The sequence below is a fragment of the Trichomycterus rosablanca genome, chromosome 20, assembly GCF_030014385.1.
Source record: "Trichomycterus rosablanca isolate fTriRos1 chromosome 20, fTriRos1.hap1, whole genome shotgun sequence".
NCBI lineage: Eukaryota > Metazoa > Chordata > Actinopteri > Siluriformes > Trichomycteridae > Trichomycterus > Trichomycterus rosablanca.
Genome location: NC_086007.1, coordinates 3,157,590 through 3,175,929, shown reverse-complemented (window position 1 = coordinate 3,175,929; position 18,340 = coordinate 3,157,590). Strand labels below are relative to the sequence as shown.

At 40.6% G+C, this 18,340-nt stretch overlaps 1 protein-coding gene across 2 annotated transcripts in view; it reads left to right on the top strand.

The window, feature by feature from the left end:
• The first annotated feature begins 4,620 nt into the window (after positions 1–4,620).
• Positions 4,621–18,340, top strand: part of si:dkey-262k9.2 (uncharacterized) — a 33,567-nt gene continuing 19,847 nt past the window's right edge. Inside the window, exon 1 of one of the 2 annotated variants that reach the window (XM_063016626.1) lies at positions 4,621–4,750. The gene's annotated coding sequence lies outside the window, so the exon portion shown is untranslated. Of the gene's footprint in view, positions 4,818–18,340 lie in introns of both variants that reach the window. The other variant, XM_063016625.1, reaches the window with a different exon arrangement.

Here is an 18,340-nt window from a genome sequence, read left to right as displayed (position 1 = left end):
ATTTCATGTTTTATCTGCTCAACTTTATTTCATTCATTAATAAACATCCACTCCTGCATTTCAGGTCTGCACGTGTGCTCCAGACCAAAGACAAAAAGGACCATCTAGACTGTTATCAGCAACAAGTCCAAAAGCCGGGGTCTGTCATGGTATGGGGTGTGTTAGTACCAGGGTCTGTCATGGTATGGGGTGTGTTAGTACCAGGGTCTGTCATGGTATGGGGGCATGTCAGTGCCCTTGGTAAAGGTCATTAAAATTTCAGTGATGGCAGCATTAATGCAGAAAAGTACACTGAGATCTTAGAGCAACATGTGCTGCCTTCAAGACGTCGTCTTTTCCAGGGACGTCCAGCATTTTTCAACAAGACGATGCAAAACCACCTGCTGCACACATTACAAAGTCATGGCTGCGGAAGAAGAGGGTACGGGTACTGGACTGGCCTGCCTGCAGTCCTGACCTGCCCCCACTAGAGAATTTTGAAAGGAAAAATGTGACAACGACAACCCCGTACTGTTGCACATCTTAAGACGTGTTTGCAGGAAAAACGAGACAAAATAAAAGCTAAAACACTAAATCTCTTGGTCTCCTCAGTGCCAAAACGTCTTTTTAAGTGTGGTGAAAAGGAATGGCAACATTACAAAATGGTAAATGCTTTACTGTCCCAATTTTTTTTTTGTTTTTGAATGTGTTGCAGGTCTGAAATGCAGGAATGGATGTTTATTAACAAATGAAATGAAGTTGAGCAGATAAAACATGAAATATCTCAGGTTCATCCTGTCTGACATCAAATAAAAGTCAAAGTAAATGTAATAAACTCTGTGATTTTTTTATTATTTGCATTTTCCATGCCGTCCCAACTTTTTCTGATTTGGGGTTGTACATGCCACTAGGTCTTTTTATTTACTTATTATTATTTTTTTTTTCTCCTTGGTGCGAGTCTGGTGTTCTGTTTACAGTAACTTTTATCACACTATTATATTAATAAAGATGAATGAACTAATAATAATTAAACAAACTAAGTCAATAAGTCCATGATGTCACATCACAGATCATAAGAAAAAGCCTTCACACAGTGACGGGGGGTGGGTGGATTTTTTCAAACAATTACAGGATGAGAAGTTCTTAGCAGTAATTTAGCTGTCAGAAAACTTGGCTTAAAGGTCAAGAGAGCATCGACGCAAACACGCCTGTGTTCCAGGTCTATCACCTCCAGCCTCCAGTCCTAAAAACATTAAACATTTTTGATTTGGAAGTCCAACCCGGGTCAATTAATCAGCCAGCTATACAGTTTTATTGAATGTAGTTGTATTTGAAGTGCTTCTATTTAAAGTGTGTGAGAAAATGTAAGCAGTGTAACATCTGTAGGACTCATGTTGAAGAAACTGTCTGTGGCTTCACACATCATAGATGGTGTGTGCAGGTCAGCAGCCCTCCAGGGACGGGGTTGTGCATGCAGTGAAGAAATTGCATTTAGAAATTAGAGTAGAAGGCAGGAGGCTGCTGGTTCAAGTCCCAGCATTAAGCATCTGATCATGCCATGAATGTAAAATATATATATACTGTATATACAGTGTATCACAAAAGTGAGTACACCCCTCACATTTCTGCAGATATTTAAGTATATCTTTTCATGGGACAACACTGACAAAATGACACTTTGACACAATGAAAAGTAGTCTGTGTGCAGCTTATATAACAGTGTAAATTTATTCTTCCCTCAAAGTAACTCAATATACAGCCATTAATGTCTAAACCACCGGCAACAAAAGTGAGTACGCCCCTAAGAGACTACACCCCTAAATGTCCAAATTGAGCACTGCTTGTCATTTTCCCTCCAAAATGTCATGTGACTCGTTAGTGTTACTAGGTCTCAGGTGTGCATAGGGAGCAGGTGTGTTCAATTTAGTAGTACAGCTCTCACACTCTCTCATACTGGTCACTGAAAGTTCCAACATGGCACCTCATGGCAAAGAACTCTCTGAGGATCTTAAAAGACGAATTGTTGCGCTACATGAAGATGGCCAAGGCTACAAGAAGATTGCCAACACCCTGAAACTGAGCTGCAGCACAGTGGCCAAGATCATCCAGCGTTTTAAAAGAGCAGGGTCCACTCAGAACAGACCTCGCGTCGGTCGTCCAAAGAAGCTGAGTGCACGTGCTCAGCGTCACATCCAACTGCTGTCTTTGAAAGATAGGCGCAGGAGTGCTGTCAGCATTGCTGCAGAGATTGAAAAGGTGGGGGGTCAGCCTGTCAGTGCTCAGACCATACGCCGCACACTACATCAAATTGGTCTGCATGGCTGTCACCCCAGAAGGAAGCCTCTTCTGAAGTCTCTACACAAGAAAGCCCGCAAACAGTTTGCTGAAGACATGTCAACAAAGGACATGGATTACTGGAACCATGTCCTATGGTCTGATGAGACCAAGATTAATTTGTTTGGTTCAGATGGTCTCAAGCATGTGTGGCGGCAATCAGGTGAGGAGTACAAAGATAAGTGTGTCATGCCTACAGTCAAGCATGGTGGTGGGAATGCCATGGTCTGGGGCTGCATGAGTGCAGCAGGTGTTGGGGAGTTACATTTCATTGAGGGACACATGAACTCCAATATGTACTGTGAAATACTGAAGCAGAGCATGATCCCCTCCCTCCGGAAACTGGGTCGCAGGGCAGTGTTCCAGCATGATAATGACCCCAAACACACCTCTAAGACGACCACTGCTTTATTGAAGAGGCTGAGGGTAAAGGTGATGGACTGGCCAAGCATGTCTCCAGACCTAAACCCAATAGAACATCTTTGGGGCATCCTCAAGCGGAAGGTGGAGGAGCGCAAAGTCTCGAATATCCACCAGCTCCGTGATGTCGTCATGGAGGAGTGGAAAAGCATTCCAGTGGCAACCTGTGAAGCTCTGGTAAACTCCATGCCCAGGAGAGTTAAGGCAGTTCTGGGAAATAATGGTGGCCACACAAAATATTGACACTTCAGGAACTTTCACTAAGGGGTGTACTCACTTTTGTTGCCGGTGGTTTAGACATTAATGGCTGTATATTGAGTTATTTTGAGGAAAGAATAAATTTACACTGTTATATAAGCTGCACACAGACTACTTTTCATTGTGTCAAAGTGTCATTTTGTCAGTGTTGTCCCATGAAAAGATATACTTAAATATCTGCAGAAATGTGAGGGGTGTACTCACTTTTGTGATACACTGTATATATATATATATATATATATATACTGTATATATATATATATATATATATATATATATACACACTGATCAGCCATAACATTAAAACCACCTCCTTGTTTCTACACTCACTGTCCATTTTATCAGCTCCACTTACCATATAGAAGCACTTTGTAGTTCTACAATTACTGACTGTAGTCCATCTGTTTCTCTGCATGCTTTGTTAGCCCCCTTTCACCCTGTTCTTCAATGGTCAGGACCCCCCACAGGACCACCACAGAGCAGGTATTATTTAGGTGGTGGATGATTCTCAGCACTGCAGTGGCACTGACATGGTGGTGGTGTGTTAGTGTGTGTTGTGCTGGTATGAATGGATCAGACACAGCAGCGCTGCTGGAGTTTTTAAACACCTCACTGTCACTGTTGGACTGAGAACAGTCCACCAACCAAAAATATCCAGCCAACAGCACCCCGTGGGCAGCATCCTGTGACCACTGATGAAGGTCTAGAAGATGACCGACTCAAACAGCAGCAATAGATGAGCGATCGTCTCTGACTTTACATCTACAAGGTGGACCAACTAGGTAGGTAGTGTCTAATAGAGTGGACAGTGAGTGGACATGGTATTTAAAAACTCCAGCAGTGCTGCTGTGTCTGATCCACTCATAACAGCACAACACACACTAACACACCACCACCATGTCAGTGTCACTGCAGTGCTGAGAATGATCCACCACCCAAATAATACCTGCTCTGTGCTGGTCCTGTGGGGGTCCTGACCATTGAAGAACAGCATGAAAGGGGGTTAACAAAGCATTTAGAGAAACAGATGGACTACAGTCAGTAATTGTAGAACTACAAAGTGCTTCTATATGGTAAGTGGAGCTGATAAAATGGACAGTGCGTGTAGAAACAAGGAGGTGGTTTTAATGTTATGGCTGATCAGTGTTTGTCCATGTTAGATGCTCATATCTTCCACACTCATCACTTGGATAATGAATAATGTCCATCAGCCTAATATTCATAATATTCCTGATTACAACATGCACAATTCTTACCAAATAGGCCATCAGTGGCCATCAGTGTACAAAGGTCTAGGCTGCTAAAAATCAAGCAAAATTCAAACGTTGCAATGAATGACAGGAAAAACCAGAGAAGAACATGCTAACCTCCAGACATATGGTAAATATGGGCGAAATGTTAACCTGGGTGTAAAATGTGCACAATTTTTACCCTGCTCCAAACAGAGGAATTACATTTCTTATCCAAATCTTTATTTCTTATTTTTAGCACATTTTAATTACTGAAAATTCTAATAAAGTTTAGTGTTAAGCAATACAAACCAACCAGGAGCAATGTGTAAACAGGCCGGCTGCCAGAGGTGTAGTAAAGTATATCACTAACACACATCCCAGTCAGCAGAGAGCATGTACAACTCAGGGCAGGTGTTAAATTTCATGAAACGTCAGCCAGTAAGACGTCCACACCTCTCCCTGCTTAGAGATCCTAAACAGCCAAAGCATTAAGACAGCCAGGAAGTTCCCATACAGCCAGTTACAGAGTGAGTCCAGTGAGAGACGTACCGTACTAACACACATCTTCTACTTATTAATAGTGACAGCTCTCTGGTAAGTGCGTTCTGCTTTAGCACTTTTTATTATTGATGTGCATAGAAATTTTACTGCAAATGAAAACAACTGTTAGGTCAGTAAGGTTTTATGCAAATGTCTCAGATAACACTGTGAGCCATGTAGCAGGTAGTTTGCAAACAAGTGCATTACAAGTACAGCATTGCAAATGCACAGAAGATACATGCAATACTTGCTCAATGAAGTGCTTCAACATTACAACTGCATTGGTCATGTATTCATGTATAGAGTTCATAAAAAAAGAAGAAGTGTTAGAAATAAAAAAGGGGGCTTTGTGAGCACTGTGCTGAACATTTGGGTTAACATCTAACAGGAACAGGTAGAAGAGCAGCCACTCCTGTCACTGCACAAAGCTGTAAGAATTGTCAAATATTACTTGCATGGAAAGCTCAGAACATAAGCAATCTAAAATTTATTTTATTTAATTACTGACTTAATACTTGCAAGATGCTGATTCTTTTCTATCATTCATTCTTCTGTTCTTACCTGTTTTGGAGGTCACATGTATTTTTTAATATTTGTATTGTCCTACTTTAATAATAATAATAATAATAATAATAGTAATAATAATAATAATAATAATAATAACACTTAAAGTACATTGATTGCACTTTGCAAATTCCCAGAGCCTAACTGGTTTTAAAGATGTGTTTCTGGTGTTTATAAAACTCGATAAGGCTTTTTATTTATTTATTTAATTAATTAATTTATTTATTTATTCATTTATTTATTTATTTTATGTATTCATTTATTTATTTTATTTATTTAACACAACTGTTTAAGAACCCCAGACAATAAACAGGTACAGAAAACCTCAGTAGAACATAAGTTTTTGAAAAGACTCAGTGATAAGCTATCAAGCAAACAGCTTGACCATAAAACATCCTGAGGACTATAAACAGTGTCAGAACATTCTTTACATTCTGGTTTTGTGACCTGAAAACCTGGTTTTGGATAAATCTTTGTGTAAATTTGTTCCCATTACGTTTTATCACTGTGGTTCATGGTTTGCTTTATGAAGTAAAATACAGAATTTAATATTTCATTGTTTTTAATAACATGTAGATGATAAAATTTTGTGATATTAAGGCTTTTGTATTTGTTGTCTAATCAGTATTTGGACTCTATTTTTTATTTTAGTAATTTCATAATTTAGTAAGTTTAGTAATATTCACGTTACAGTGTTTGCGGATTTTGCATCTTTGGGAGCTCCTCCGGAAGCTCCGGTTTCCTCCCACAGTCCAAAAACATGCAGTCGGGTTAATTGGAGACACTGAATTGCCCTATAGGTGAATTGGTGTGTGTATGTGTGTATGTGTGTCTGCCCTGCGATGGACTGGCGCCACGCCCAGGGTGTTACTATGTGCCTTGCGCCCATTGAAAAGCTGGGATAGGCTCCAGCTCCCCGCAGCGACCCTGATTGGATAAGCGGTTAAAAAAGTGAGTGAGAAAGGAAAATGAATAACAGTATTTTTTTATTTATAAGATTTAAAATATTACTAAAAAACCCTCTTACGTTTATTGTGCATTGTGGATGTTTAGAGTCCTAAAATTGGGTAAAAAGTAGTGATGATATTGATGATTAACAATTATAATTTGGTAATGAATAAAACATGAAAATGTATTCACTAGTAAGATAAAATAAACACTGGTAGGTTAAATGTAACAGCAAATCTTGACTTCACCATGATTTACTAATAAGCACAGGGGATTTTACAATATTTACCCAAGTGTTTTTGACCACCAGTAGTGCCCTTGCTTTGGCAGGATTTGTACTGTATTACATGCATGGAAATCTCTCAGTTCTTTAAAAAACATCTCAGTAAGTGTTTTCATGATGGTGAAAAATTCTGTCCAACATGTGACTGCAAAGGCCTCAAAACTACTTACAAACCCAATTACTCACAAAACCATTGAAACCATTCCAGAGCTGCATTAAGAAACAGAACCTGAATGTCTATTATGTAATAAAAACAGCCAGACATCAAATCTATGCAGCCAGACTGTGATCAGTAAAAAGTTCAAAAGCCAAAATCTAGTCCAGTACTATTTCTCAAGCCTGACTGACCAGTGCATGCAGCAGTTTTACCACCTCGCCTGAAGTTAAGCACTGCACAACTTTTGTCGCACCGCCTTTGTCACTGCAATTATCATTTAATAATAATTATGCATCTCATCATTCCAGCAGACGTCTCAGTTAGAACGTAAAGAATGTAGCAATGTGCAAGTGCACTCGTATGATCAGCTCAGCTTGTTAGAAGTAGTTCAGACGTGTAAGGCAGACTGCCAACAAACGTTGTTTTCATAGCTTGTTTACATTCCTCCTGTAACATTATCGACATGAACCCGAGAGCTTCTCACTTCTCTAACGCTCACAGACCAAAAAAAAAAAACTGAGAGACAGACGACTCGCTGCTGTAGACAAAAAGACTAACCAAGCAACCGCCAATGAGTGGGTGTAAATCTAACCCCAAAAATAAAGTAATTTATTAAAAATCCACATTTGCATTTAAAGCATTTGGCAGACACTTTATCCAAAGTGATTTACAGTACTGTGACAGTATACTGTCTAAGCAATTGAGGGTTAAGGGTCTTGCTCAAGGGCCCAACAGTGGCAACCTGGCAGTGATAGGGCTTGAACCAGTGACCTTTCGATTATTAGTCCAGTACCTTAACCACTAGGCTACAACTGCCACAAAAATCTAATGTTACACTAGTAAAAGACATACACGGACAAAAGTATTGGGATGCTCCTTCTAATTATTGAATGCATACACCAATTAGGCATAACATTATGACCACCTTTTTGTTTCTACACTCACTGTCCATTTTATCAGCTCCACTTACCATATAGTAGCACTTTGTAGTTCTACAATTACTGACTGTAGTCCATCTGTTTCTCTGCATGCAACACAAACTAACACACCACCACCATGTCAGTGTCACTGCAGTGCTGAGAATGATCCACCACCTAAATAATACCTGCTCTATAGTGGTCCTGTGGGGGTCCTGACCATTGAAGAACAGCGTGAAAGCAGGCTAAAAAGCATGTAGATAAATAGATAGACTACAGTCAGTAATTGTAGAACTACAAAGTGCTTCTATGTGGTAAGTGGAGCTGATAAAATGGGCAGTGAGTGTAGAAACAAGCAGGTGGTCATAATATTATGCCTAAACGGTGTATGTTTCAGCCACAGCAATTGCTAACACATGTAATAAATAAAGTTTTTAAAGCAAATTATATGCTTCCAAATTTGCAGCAACAGTTCAGGGAAGGCCCTTTCCCGTTTAACTGTCTTATGTACATTGTACTTGGTGCAGTCAAACTATATTTATGTAGTTGGGCAAAGAGAAGTCATCATCTGCAGGTAATTATGATAACTAGAGAGGAATAAGGTGGTCATGTCACACACACACACACACACACACACACACACACACACACACACACACACACACACACACACACACACACACACACACACACTATAATCTTAGACAGCTATTAGACTGACTGTGTACACGTGGTTTTCCCTTCAGTGCTAGTGTAAGATCAGTATATTTTAAAACCTAACGTGGGTGCGTTTCCTGTTCCTGCCGTAAGCACCAGACGTAATGTAAGTCCGCTAACAATGTTACTTTACTGTATATAATAGACTCTATTTCTTTATCTTGTATTTCTATTTTCTTTCTGTCTGTTGATTCACAACGGTTAATCTTCAGAAAAGCTCCGTCTTTGTACGTGTGTATGTGTGTGTGTGTGTGTGCTATATGTTTTTGTGTGTGCATGTGTAATTGTGTATCTGTAGGTGTGTAAAACTCAACATTAGGTAGGAAAGGTTTTGTAAGACAGAGTACCTGTAAATATGAGGGTGTTTTGGGGGTGGGGGGGATACATATTTTTGGCAGATTCTCACACTCCTGGTCATATAACATGTTTTAATGATTTTTTTTTATGTTGAAAAAGCAATATGCTCAAGCTTTCACTGTAGTTTAATGTTAGTTTATCATAAAGGCTTTGTTTTTTATGTTTGGAAATGTATTCAGATTAACTGAATCTTTCAATAATGTTTTGGACTGTAAATGGTAAAATCTCCAATTGCAATTGTTGATACGTTGGACTATTCGCTCACAGTTTTTCATAAAGTCATGAAATACAACCTGTACTTGCTCATAAATGACTAGGTTCCCTTTATACCCACTTATGTTAGCATCACCTGTTAGCCAAGGTAAAACATTCTTGTGTTTGAAATACAGTATACATACCGTCTACACATAGACCTTTGTGATGGGATTGCAGGTTATTTTTTTATGTTTTATTTCTTCTTCTCAATGCTGATTATATTTACACAAATAACACTAGGCAATAATACAATGCTTTACCTCACATGTGTCAGCTGAACCTTCCTGCAGGCCATTGAAGTCAATGACCAGCAGTTTTGCTTTGCCTGTCTAGACAGCAAACAGTAAGCTAAACTTTTATTTACTACTGTACTTAGTGCTCTTTTAATGGCATTTGGGACTGTAAAATTGTCAGCTAGAGGTTTTTTGTGTTTTATAGGCATCAATTACCTCCATTTTTAAGTTCTGTAGTCATAGGAGTGGTGTTCTGACACAGCTGGTAAAGTGGGACCTAAAGGTCTTTACGTCTGATGACTATTTGTAAAAGGTTCTGCACATTCTTTCTATGGTTTACATGGATTTCCACCAAGTACTGGCACCTTACACCGACGAGGCATAACATTATGACCACTCAGAGGTGAAGTGAATAACACTGATTATCTCTTCATCACGGCACCTGTTAGTGGGGGGGATATATTAGGCAGCAGGTGAAAATGTTATCCTCAATGTTGATGTTAGAAGCAGGAAAAATGATCAAGCGTACGGATTTGAGCAAGTTTGACGAGGGCCAAATTGTGACGGCTAGACGACTGGGTCAGATCATCTCAAAAACTGCAGCTTTTGTGGGGTGTTCACGGTTTGCAGTGGTCAGTATCTATCAGGGGGGTCCAAGGAAAGAACAGTGGTAAACCGGCGACAGGGTCATGGGCGGCCAAGGCTCATTGATGCCCGTGTGTTCCGATCCAACAGACGAGCTACTGTAGCTCAGATTGCTGAAGAAGTTCATGCTGGTTCTGATAGAAAGGTGTCAGAATACACAGTTGCAGGGCTGTTTTGGCAGCAAAAAGGGGGCCAACACAATATGAGGAAGGTGGTCATAATATTATGCCTTATTGATTTGTAACTGAATGTGTCACCTTGCAATGGATTGCTGATAAAAGGATTAAGATGTAAATACAAGATTTACATTGTAGGCACTTAGCAGACGGTTATATTCAACGTGACTTACAGTACTGTGACAGTATACTGTCTAAGCAATTGAGGGTTAAGGGCCTTGCTCAAGGGCCCAATAGTGGCAACCTGGCAGTGGTGGGTATTGAAACAGTGACCTTTTGATTACTTGTGCAGTACCTTAACCAGTAGGTTACAACTGCCCTTTTTTATATTAGATTAGAGTTTATATAAAATTAGAGTTTGGTAATTTGGTTTATATGCTAGAACGAATTACTGCAATTCTAAAGCTCTGTAATGTGTGGTTACTCTGTTTCTGGCTTTTAAACCTATGAACCTATTTACTAAAGGTTTAATAATTAGCTGGTTATGGCTGCAAAGGGTGGGTAGTGGGGGCAGGGTGGTGGGAAACTCCATTTCTTGCCTCAAGTCTTGAAATTGGATGTCCATCTATCTTATGACTGGGTGCTCACATACTCTTACTCACATAGTGTCATTAATTACAGGTCCTTAATGTAAATGGCAAAACCTGGGGAAAATGTTTACATTCATTCTATAGTATTCTGACATTTCATTCTGTTGCACATATTTCATTTCTATTAAACACTAAATAACAATTAATGTCACCATTGACCACACTGACCACAATGACAGTTATAATTCAGACACTCTGCCAGTGTTTCCCAGTATGAGCAGCTTGTTTCATGCATTGAGGCAGTGGTAGCTCAGCGGTTAAAGTGCTAGTAACTAAAAGGTTGTTGGTTTATGCCCCCACAAAGGCCAAACTGCCACTGCTTAGGTCTAGAGCAAGGCTCCCAACCCTGAATTGCTTTGGAAAAAAGGTTCTGCTTAATGCCAGAAATGGAAATCTCACCACAGCAGCTTGTTTGAGTTTGAGTCAGAACTTTAAGTAGGCCGTTTAATTCTTTGAATTGAACTAGGACACTTTAATTCTGTGAATTTAATCATTTGAACCATTGCTCTGCTGCATAACACAGTTTCAAGTTTCCTCTATTTGGAGATAATGGCTCTCGCTGTGGTTTGGTTGAGTCCTAAAGTCTTAAAAGTCTTGATTTTAACAGCTTTTTTTCCCTCAGATATTCTAAATTGTATTGAATTATTCATATAATAAGTGCTTGACTTCTGTTATAAGATCTAAGAGTAGTGAGAGATATATTCTAAGAAGTAAAACTTATTTTAACTCACTTTTTTGTTTAGTGGGAATTTTGATTAATGCAATACTAGATTTTAGAGACAAATATGAGAAGAACCAATCATGTTTTGCTGTAGCCAGTGGTAGCTTAGTGGACAGAGCTCTGGCCTATTCACAACTAGAAGGTTGTGGGTTTCAATCCTGTCTTTGCCATGCAGTGACTTCTGAGCCCTTGATCAAGGCCCTTAACCCTCTCAGCTTCAGACACACTTAAATCAGACAAAACAAAATACTTTGCTGACTTTCAAAACTGTACAAAACCTTTGAGAAATTCTGTTACATAGTATGGGTGACTCGGTGGGTAGCACTGTCGCCTCACAGCAAGAAGGTCCTGGGTTCGATCCCCAGGTGGGCGATCCGGGTCCTTTCTGTGCATGTTTGCATGTTCTCCCCATTTCTGTGTGGGTTTCCTCCGGGAGCTCCGGTTTCCTCCCACAGTCTAAAAACATGCAGTATAGGTGAATGTGTGTTTGTGTGTGTGCCCTGTGATGGACTGGCGCCCTGTCCAGGGTGTTACTGTGTGCCATTCGCCCATTGAAAAGCTGGGATAGGCTCCAGCACCCCCTCATGACCCTAATTGGTTAGATTGTGTTACACAGTACAGGCGATTGAATTGTAAAGTATTACAATCTATATTGGAACCCTGCTATGATCAAGATGAATGAATGAATCAACAGGATGTTGTAAACACTAGCGTTTTAAAAGAAGGAGATAAAACCCTCTGCATGTTTCTGAGGTTTTAATATCACTCATACTCTCACTTCTGTTAAACTGTTCCTGTCTGCTATAAAATGTCTTTTATGTGGGTTGCTGACATCAATACTTGAAGCGTTCAGAAAGTCCTGAACTGAACTTTTTAGATATCTAAGCACTTACGTATCCACCTCAGCATACAAGCCACGGTTCACTTTTTTCATGTCTGATCTGATCTGAAGCGAAGTGTTGAGCTGATAGTTTATGCGTTGCAGGTGTTACTAAGTTCAAATCATTTAATAGAGCAAAGTGGAGAAAATTCCTGTTTAACTTCAACATTTTGCTACAGGCTTAGCTGAAATGTCCTCGCACTGCTGATAAACATGCAAAAAAAAAAAGCTGAGAAATGCCTGCGGGTTCAGCATTAACATAAACAACCTAAACACCACCGACCAGCTTTTCCTGAACAGCGTAAACCCAAAGTTGCACTAGAAACGGGCTGTTTGTGACTGTTTCAGAACCTTTTTATCCTGATCATGGTCGTGGTGGGTCTGGTTCTAAGGGGAAGCACTGGCACCCTGTCATGTCATTTGTAAGGCTGGACACAGTTCATTCCAGAGCTGTTCAGTGGGGCTGAGGTCAGGGCTCTGCACAGGACGCTGGAGTTTCTTTAAACTGAGCTTTTCTTCTTGCACGTCTTGCACAGTCATGCTGGAACAGGAAAAGCCTTTTGTAAACCGTTACTGCAATTCTGGAAGCATTTATTACCTTTATACACTGATCAGCCATAACATTAAAACCACCTCCTTGTTTCTACACTCACTGTCCATTTTATCAGCTCCACTTACCATATAGAAGCACTCTGTAGTTCTACAATTACTGACTGTAGTCCATCTGTTTCTCTGCATGCTTTGTTAGCCCCCTTTCACCCTGTTCTTCAATGGTTCAGGACCCCCACTGAACCCCCCACAGAGCAGGTATTATTTGGGTGGTGGACCGTTCTCAGCACTGCAGTGGCACTGACATGGTGGTGGTGTGTTAGTGTGTGTTGGGCTGGTATGAGTGGATCAGTCACAGCAGCACTGCTGGAGTTTTTAAACACCTCACTGTCACTGCTGGACTGAGAATAGTCCACCAACCAAAAATATCCAGCCAACAGCGCCCCGTGGGCAGCATCCTGTGACCACTGATGAAGGTCTAGAAGATGACCGACTCAAACAGCAGCAATAGATGAGTGATCGTCTCTGACTTTACATCTACAAGGTGGACCAACTAGGTAGGAGTGTCTAATAGAGTGGACAGTGAGTGGACACAGTATTTAAAAACTCCATCAGCACTGCTGTGTCTGATCCACTCATACCAGCACAACACACACTAACACACCACCACCATGTCAGTGTCACTGCAGTGCTGAGATGATCCACCACCTGACTTAATGTCATGACTGTTCTGTGTATACTTGATTTATTACACCTGTTTGCAATTACAAGGGGTGTCCCAATACTTTTGTCCATATAGTGCATCACTGCCGCTGCATATTTAAGAAATGAAACATCCAGGATACTGTTTTTAATGTACAAACAACAGTAATGTATTCCTCAGCTCAAGGAAATAAATGAATTAGGGTTTGGCGTTCTCCAACAGTGCACTTTCTAAATGGACTGGGAATGGAAATGACTGTAAATATATAACTCCGGAGTAGGGACTGTTCAGGCTGTAACTGAAGGAAGCACTAGGGCTTGTTTTTTGGACTCGAGCCTATCTGTGCACAGGTCAGAGCTGCTCATAACTGACTCAGACATTGTAGAGAGTGGAGCAGGAATGATTTCCTTTTACGCCGCAGTGGTACACAGTGAGCGAATAAACAGATCTGTTCCTGTTCCTGTTCTTTCACTGAGCTCTTTGTCCGGTTTGGATCAGGTTTGTTTCCACTCGTTTCAATGTGGCTTTGTATCACTGCAGTGTTTTTGAATGGCAGCGTAGCAGTTTATTTTCGTGAACCCGCTCCGCCAGCATGTTACAGATTCTTATCGTCCACATTCACATCGTACCTGCTGTGAGATCTCTTTCAATGTGTGTGAAAATGTGTGTGTTTCCACTTACACACAAACTTACATACACCTACACACACACTCATGTGTTATCAGCTCAGTGGGTCGTTTGTCCTTGTTTTGAGTAAGGTAAAGGTCATTTAAAAGTGTGAAATATATAAATAAATTGTCTTAAATAATTTAGATGCTTCTATTTTTTGTTTCCCGAAGGCTCTTTCCTGTTTTAGTTTGAATACTGAACCAATAAACACCTTCAGGATGAATTTCCCAACATTAATGTATTAAATAAATGGGCAAAAATTCCCACAGACACTCCAAACTGTTTGGAAATCACTGGCACAAAAATAAAAGCTGGTATAACCTGTAAAACTCAATATAAATGCATGATTTTGAAGTTGGACGTCCAGAAACCTTGTGGTCAAACACCAAAGGTGCAGGAACCCTATTGTTTTGTTAGGATTTTCTTCTTCTTCCTCTTTATTATTCTTTTATGCAGATAAAACGAGACTCACAGACCAAACCATAAGTTGTACAGGCATGAGAACCCCCCTACCCACCACTACTCAGGCGCTTGATTGGCCTGGTGGTGGCGCTATAGCATAGCATCAAACTTCAAGGTCTATAGTTCTAAATCTCCTACTCTGTATGGCAGTGGTCCCCAACCACTTTTAATTCCCGGGCTGCACAGAAAGAATTAATAATTAGAGATCGCTAGAAAAGTATTCGGGTGTTATTGTCTTATTGGGAGGGAGCGAGCAGCATCTCGTTGCAGTGAAAAAAGCTCATGTTACATCATATGTGAGCTATATTATTAAATCCCCCCGCCCCCGCCGGCCCGTGAAATTATATCTTATATGAAACCGGTCTGTGGTGCAAAAAAGGTTGGGAATGCTGTTGTATGGCACAAATTATTTTTCCCCCTTGATTACTTGTCTCACGCCCTACAAAACAGCCTCAAGAGCCATGTACCTCCACCCACTTTTTAGATTTTGAGCACATTTGCATTAAATGCGATATTAGTCTCTAAATTGTCACCCCACATACACAAATGTGGTATCAAAGGAACCCTGTGAACGTCAGCTTTAATAATGTGATAAGAAATTATGACATTTCTGTACAGTGTCGTTGCCAGATGCCAATAAGTAACATGGGTGGAGCGGTGCCAAGCATAAGCACGTACAGTATATACTGCTCTAACTATGGTCTAATAGTCATCGATTGTCACCAAATTATAAAAGCTATGGTAAAAAAAATATGGTCTAATTGCAGTGCTAGGTGACGCTATAACATGCAGCACTATAACAACAGTGCTTCTGTGTCCAATCTTCATTCAGGAATGCTTCCAAACTCATGGGCCACATTGGGCTAATTAGTACTTCGGACCCTGGAAATCGCAGCCTGCAGCTATTTATATTTTTGTCCTTTTATTTCATGACAAGATTCTTTGTTCATTATTTCCCACAATTCTATAGGAAGTTTTGGAACTATTAACCCTGCTTTTGAGTGCCACCAGCTCCGTTTCATAAAGCAGGAGTGATTAATAACTGGGGGATTAGAACTGAGACACAAACCCACGTAAAAAGCTAATTTAATATGATTTTATATCTACAAGGCCGTTCCACAATTTGTACAGTAGCTTTAAATTTAGAAGACACTAAAAATTGCAATCATCAGGTCACATTTCCAAATCGGTTCAGCTTATTATCCGGCTCAGCTCATCATACTGGCTGTGCAGGGATTTATTTGTGCCGCTGCTCTCTGTGATTATGAGGAGAGATTTAGCTAAAGTGAGCCTGAGTCGTCTGATTGGTTGAATAACTGAGCGAACTTTGGAAATGTAAAGTTTGGACACATTTTCATTACACATTTTCAGCTCCACTTACCATATAGAAGCACTTTGAAGTTCAACAATTACTGACTGTAGTACATCTGTTTCTCTACATACTTTTTTTAGCCTGCTTTCACCCTGTTCCTCAATGGTCAGGACTCCCACAGGACCACCACAGAGCAGGTATTATTTAGGTGGTGGATCATCTCAGCACTGCAGTGACACTGACATGGTGGTGGTGTGTTAGTGTGTGTTGTGCTGGTATGAGTGGATCAGACACAGCAGCGCTGCTGGAGATTTTTAAATATCGTGTCCACTCACTGTCCACTCTATTAGACACTCCTACCTAGTTGGTCCACCTTGTAGATGTAAAGTCAGAGACGATCGCTCATCTATTGCTGCTGTTTGAGTCGGTCATCTTCTAGACCTTCATCAGTGGTCACAGGATGCTGCCCACGGGGCGCTGTTGGCTTGATACTTTTGGTTGGTGGACTGTTCTCAGTCCAGCAGTGACAGTGAGGTGTTTAAAAACTCCAGCAGCGCTGCTGTGTCTGATCCACTCATACCAGCACAACACACACTAACACACCACCACCATGTCAGTGTCACTGCAGTGCTGAGAATGATCCACCACCTAAATAATACCTGCTCTGTGGGGGTCCTTTGGGGGTCCTGACCATTGAAGAACAGCATGAAAGGGGGTAACAAAGCATGTGGAGAAACAGATGGACTACAGTCAGTAATTGTAGAACTACAAAGTGCTTCTATATGGTAAGTGGAGCTGATAAAATTGACACTGAGTGTAAAAACAAGGTGGTTTTAATGTTATGGCTGATTGGTGTAGCTCTTTTTGCACATTGCGAAGGAACTAATGTTTGTTTATCTGTTTCTGTCTGGTCAGCGTGTTGAAATCAGACACCATCTCCCTGTTTTGATTTCACTAGATATTGGTTATTAATTACACAACACCAGAAATAAAGCTGACAAATAATCAGCTAGCATATTGTTGTGTTACATAATCTGGTGAAGTGAAAAATATTTGCATGTTTATAAACTCTTGCACTGTGGGTAACGCTTCATGCGCCCTTGGCTTCAATCAGTTAAGCCCAATTTCACACAGAAAGTAAAGATGACAACAAAATATCATAATAAAGCCCTAAAATTGACTTGTCTTAAATGGAAGTGTCTTCTGGTACATCCGGTCGATGCCTCATGTAATTAATCCAACTCACCACCTAGTAGTGATTAGTTGCCAGTTCTGCCCTCTTTTCACCCAGTTTCCATAATATATGGCATCAAATCAGGATATACAATCACAAAATCAATCACTGACTTTTAGCCTTAGGTTCTCTGGGACCAAATACACTTATGAGGAGCCTTGTGTCCGTACCTGGTGTTTGTTATCGACAGTCCATGACTCTCACAAAAGTCTAAAACCATTTTTTCCACTCTGGAACCAATGCTGTGAGTGGACGTCAGGTCGACTATATCCAGTTTAGACCTTGCCATCTCAAACACCAACTCAAGCTTTATCCTTTCCAAGAAAAGGACAGTCTACGCTTCCAAAGCCATTTCAACCTCAAGCTTCACCGTGTTGAGCCCATATAAGCCCAGACGTTCGCTGGTGAACGCCATCCCATACGTGGCTCCAGGGGTGGGTCTTGGTAACCCTAATCCAGACAGGGTACACAACTTTTTGTCTGTATCACCTGTTTTTAACAACCAGGGCTGTGTTGAACGTGACTGGAAGAAGAAACACATGAATATTTTTGCCACCCCATGCCGTGAGGCACTTTTCTACATCGCCACCTTCCTTTGCAATGCATTTTTTTTTCAGCATCACACCAACAAACCAACTTTTTTAATGCCGTCAGCAGAAAAATTTTTTTGGTTGAGCTCGTAGCCACTGATGCAGCGCTGCTTTCACATCATCATCACATTAATATCTTCTTCCCCTTCTTTGAGCAGCCAAAAAAGTGGAAATCAGATGGAGCTAAATCCGGACTAAAAGCGTCTCTCAGACACGACCGATTACTTTTCCTCCCACCCTCATCGTTTTCAACTAAAATATGCGGATACTCTTTGAAGATCCCTCGTACAAGTTTAAAAAAAAAACCTGGGAATATAGTAGTATTTTGACCTTTCACCTAGCCTCTTATATTATTAGACCCTAACTAACTGCCAACATTTTTTGTAATATAATATATTATGAACTGTTATATGGTGTAGGTGAATGTACGTAATATGCTTTTTTGTATTTCCAAAGGCCCTGGGAAACTTCTTAACCATTAACTTAACTGGATCTGTACTATAAGTGTCTCTAAGTCTCTCAGTGGGTAGCCCTGTCGCCTCACAGCAAGAAGGTCCTGGGTTCGATCCCCAGGTGGGGCGGTACGGGTCCTTTCTGTGTGGAGTTTGCATGTTC